At 56.2% G+C, this 4,705-nt stretch overlaps 1 pseudogene; it reads right to left on the bottom strand.

The window, feature by feature from the left end:
• Window positions 1-3,249: 3,249 nt before the first annotated feature.
• LOC130602073 (feather keratin Cos1-1/Cos1-3/Cos2-1-like) lies at window positions 3,250-4,698 on the bottom strand (annotated as a pseudogene).
• Window positions 4,699-4,705: the final 7 nt, after the last annotated feature.

Raw genomic sequence — 4,705 nt, 5'->3', positions numbered from 1 at the left:
GAACCTATGTTCAGAGGCTTTGGAATTTCCTCACCGTCCTACTCTTTTCCATTGGCGATAGGTTCAATGAATGTCCATCACGTCAGGTCTGTTTCAGCCCTGATCGCAATTGGTACTTATGTCTCTGTGTTTATCTCAACCCGTGACCTTTTTCTCCTGACTTTCTCCTCCTGTCTTCTTGGGCAAGGAGAGGGAGAAAGCAGCAGAGTGGCTCTGGGAGACAGCCAAGGTCCTTTTGGTTCTGCGCCCATTATGGCAACTGCCTGTGCTGTGAGTGTGTGTCTTGTATATGTTTTCTTCCTGCTTTCTCTCGGTGCTTCCGGGAGCAGGCTCTTTCTCCCTCTGTTGCTCCCCTCAGAGGATGAAGGGCAATGATGTCACTTGGTCGTTGTGCTTGCCTGCCTGGGAACGTGCGACTTGCGGCAGGTTCCCAGCCATGGGCAGAGCACAGCCCCGCAACGCTCTTGGCACAGCCTCACATGAACAGCAATACCCCAAACGCCACATCACCATGGCAGGACTTGTCAGGCACTCATCAGTGTCCTCTTGCAGGCGTATGTGAATAACCCTTTTGCCACGGGGTGGCTGTGTGCTGGCAGTTGGGGATGTGCAGTCTCGAGTGACATCCGCCCTGCACATCTGTGCACTGAACCCCTGGGGCTGCGTGGGGCACTCTATGGGGGTGATAGAGGAACAGGCAACATGGCCTTGCTGTCCTTGTCCTCGGACACACGGCGTGTCTCTTCCTGCTGAAGATGGGTGGGAAGGCGAGGAGGAGAAGGAGGCTCTGGGCTCTAGCCAAGGTGATCTCTCTTACCATCCCCTCCTTGCATCCCCGCTGCCCCTTCCCTCTGAGCCTTCTCCCCTGCATCAGTGAGAGCATGGCTCCGAAGGGTGGCAGGAGTGGGCATGAGGAGACAAGACTGCTCAGAAGAGCACACAGCTTCTTCTCTGATCTTCTCTCTGCCATCCTCTCTCCTACCTCAGCTAGTACGCTGTCCCTGCATGCCCAGCACACATGGGCACAGGCAGATGAGATCCTACCTCATGCAGTCCTTCAGCACCTGTCAGAGCCCAGCTCTCTCCAGGCATGCAGGGCTGAGGTAACCCAGCACTTAGGAAAATGACAGTGGTAACACCAGAGTCCCCCAGGTTAGGTGACAGACATGGGGAGCTGATAAAAATCCCCACAATCCAGGAATAAGTGGTGCTCCACTTAGACATACACCTGTCTATGGGTCTGGAAGGTTCCAAGCAAGATGGCTGAAGGATCTGGCAGAGGAGCGTGCCAAGCCACTCTCCATCACTGATCAGCAGTCCTGGTGTAGTGGGCAGATCCCCAGATGTTGGAGGTTGGCCACTGTGATGTTTCTTTAGAAAAAGGCAGGAAGGATTTTCCCAAAGCTCCAGGCCTGTCAGCCTGAGCTCGGTGCTGGGGAAGGTCATGGAGCAGATGATCCTTGGTGAGACCATAAGGCACTTACTGGAAAATTTAGGTATCAGACCCATTTCACACGGGTTCCTGAAGGGCATGTACTGTTTGACCAACCTGAACTCTTTCCATGACAGGGTGACCCACCTAGGTGATGAGGGAAAGGCTGTGGACATTGTCTATTTGACTTTCCTGAAGCTTTTGACACTGTCCCATATCGTTCTGCTGGAGAAAGTGGTTCCTCATGGCCTGGAAGTGTGGATTCCTTGCTGGATTGAAAATGGCTCGAAGGCGAATTCCAAATAGTGGTCATAAATGGCGTCACATCTAGTTGGCGACTGATTACTAGTGGTGGTCCTCAGAGTTTGGTCTTGGGGCCAGTGTTTACAATCTTCGTTGGTGATCTGGGTGAGGGGATGGAGGGCACCCTCAGTGACTTTGTGGACAACACCAAGTTGGGTGGGAGTGTTGATCTTCCGAAGGGTAGGAATCTCTGGAGAGGGATCTGGACAAGCTGGATCCGTGGGCTGTGGCCAATGGAAGAGGTTCAACAAGGCAAAGTGCTGTAGCCTGCGTTTGGGCCACAACAACCCCCTGCAAAGCTCCAGGCCTGGGGAAGAGTGGCTGGAAACTGCCCATGAAAAGGACCTGGGGGTGCTGGTTGGTGGATGTGAACACGGCCCATGTAATGCCCAGGCAGCCAAGAAGGCCAAGGGAATCCTAGTCTGGAACAGACATAGTGTGGCTAGCAGGACCAGGGCATTTGAGGCTGCACCTAAAATCCCGTGATCATTTCTGTCCCTCTCACTACAAGAGACACATTGAGGTGCTGGATTGGGGCCAGAGAAGAGCGGTGGAGCTGGTGAAGGGCCTGGAGCACAGTGTGATGGGGAACAGCTAAAGGACATAGGGAACTTTAGTCTGGACCTTCTCTCTCTCTCCAGCTACCTGACAGGAGGTTGTAGTGAGGTGGGGTTGGGCTCTTCTGCCCGGTAAGAAGTCATAGGAGAAAAGGAAATGCCTCAAGCTACGCCAGGGGAGGTTTAGAGTGGAGATTAGGACCAATTTCTACATCAAGAGTGTGATCAGGAATTGGAACAGGCTGCCCAGGGAAGGGGTGCAATTTGAACAGCCCCGGGAGCCTTAAACAACGTGCACATGAGGGCCTTAGTGACAATGATTACTGGTGGATCTGGCAGTGCTGGGGAAGGGTTGCACTTGATGATCTCAAAGGTCCGTTCCAACCTCACTGATTCTATGATTTTATGAGAGGGGCCAGGATTTAGAGCATTAGCCAGGGCTGGAGACCAAGGCCTACAAAGGAAATTTTCAAGTATCATTGAAAAGCACATCTACGTTTGCATTCTTAAGGAAGCCACATTCATTTCATCAGGGAAGATGAGCACCTGAAATAGGATGAGATCCTGCTGGGGGTGCTGGGTTCACAGGTAGTGGGGACCCTGTTGGACAGCCTGGGCTGGCTGCTGCCAGTCCTAAGTGTTGGGATAACTCACCCGTTCATGCCTGAAGAGAGCTGGCCCCTGCCAGGTGCTGAGGGACTGCATGAGGCAGGATCTCATCTGCCTGTGCCCGTGTGTGCTGGGCATGTAAGGGTGGTGTGCTGGGTGATGTAGGGGAGAGGAAGGCAGAAACAGTGGGCTGTCCTCAGGCAGCATTGTCTCACCATGCCAACTACTGCCACCCTTTAGAGACATCCCCTCACTTATGTAGTTTAGCCAGAGATGTCTTTGTCACCTCCAAGGGGAAGCAGACTTGAGGATTTCCCACAGAAGGAAGGAGGACTCGGAGGCCCAGGCTTGGATGCAGCACAACTTTAATGAGGGTAAAGAAGAAAAGGAGGTGGCTCCCAGGGAGCACCAGGGGCAGCCACCAAGAGGCGGTGCAGCTCCTGCAGGGTGTCCGTCTGCCTGTCCCTCACTGGGAGGGAGAGAGGGAGGGAGGCCAAGAGGTCCCCACGGGGCTGGTGCGGGAGGTGGAGACAGGAAAGGAATGGAGAGGACAGTGGGAGAAGGAAACAGCGCCGCGAAGCTCTATCTCCTGTGCAGATCCATGGTGTGAGGTCGTGGATGTTCCTGCCTGAGGACGCAGCCAGCAGCTTTAGCAGGGTCTGCACCTGGTGCCGCAGTAGCGGTTGGTGATGCAGGAGAGGTCGAAGCCCCCGGAGTTGATGGGCACTCCCTCACAGCTGAGGATGCTGCCAACGGCGGCGGAGGTGGAGGAGCCCACAACGGTGTTCTGAGGGAAGGAGCTGAGGATGGGGCCGGGCAGGGTCACCACCACGGGGAAGGCTCAATGACGATGGTGGAGCTCTGGCACTGCCTGACACAGCACTCATTGCAGCTGTTGGCCAGCGGGGTCGGGCCGCAGGGCTGGCAGGGCACGCACGGGTTGCAGCAGGACATGTCTGGATGCTGGAGCTTCACCTGGACACAGGGCAGGGGCAAGCAGAGGATGGGACACGGCAGCAGCAGCTCTGCACCCAAGCCTGGGCAAGCCAAGGCACCTCCTGGCCCAGCACACGCTGACCACCTCCAAGCCCAGCAGCCGCCTCAGCTCAGTCCCAGCCTCTCTCTGCACAAGCCCTTCTCTCCCCTTCCCTCTGCCCCCCCACCGAGAAGCAGCTCCCAGGCCTGCGCTAGCACAGCCCCCATCAGCTGAGAGCCCCGGGGAGGAACGACCTGCTCTGGAAGCAGCAGCACAAGAGGCTTCGCACTCACCTGATTGCCAGGAGAAGGAGGCCAGAGAAGTGGATGAGGAGCACAGACCTGGGCTGCCTTTTATAGTCGTCCTGCAGTGCCTCAGGCCCACAGGCACCTCTGTGGCAGCAGGAATTTCCTGGCAAGCCCATGGCAAATGCAAACCCTCCCAGGTAATGGCAGGGGCCGTGTCCCGGTTTCCGGCACTGCTGCCTTTTCATTTCCCGGCTCATGTGCTTTGCCATAGGAAGGCTTCTGTCAGTGCCGGGATGAGAAGCCCAAGGGTTTCCGGGGCAGAACCACGTGAGCGCAGCAGAAGCCTCCCATCAAGGGCTGGTGCATCCCGTGCAGGCAGGGGATGTGCTCCTGGCTCATTCCTGTGGGCTTGCTTGTGGCCACGCTGTGGGAAATGGGCACCGCTCTCGTGCTTCTCTTCCGCATGCCCAAGGACTGCCACAGGAGAGGACATGGCACAGCCTTTCCTCTTGCTCCCCTCAGCTCTCTGAGGGAAGGCCATTGCTGTGTGCAGATGGGCTTCTGCTGGCAGGGCTGGACC

The sequence above is a fragment of the Pezoporus wallicus genome, unplaced genomic scaffold, assembly GCF_028554395.1.
Source record: "Pezoporus wallicus isolate ANWC-B61680 ecotype Strahan unplaced genomic scaffold, APGP_CSIRO_Pwel_v1 contig_10885, whole genome shotgun sequence".
In the NCBI taxonomy this organism is placed as follows: Eukaryota; Metazoa; Chordata; class Aves; order Psittaciformes; family Psittacidae; genus Pezoporus; species Pezoporus wallicus.
The sequence above is the reverse complement of the archived record's forward strand: the minus strand, read 5'-3'. Positions and strand labels throughout refer to the sequence as shown.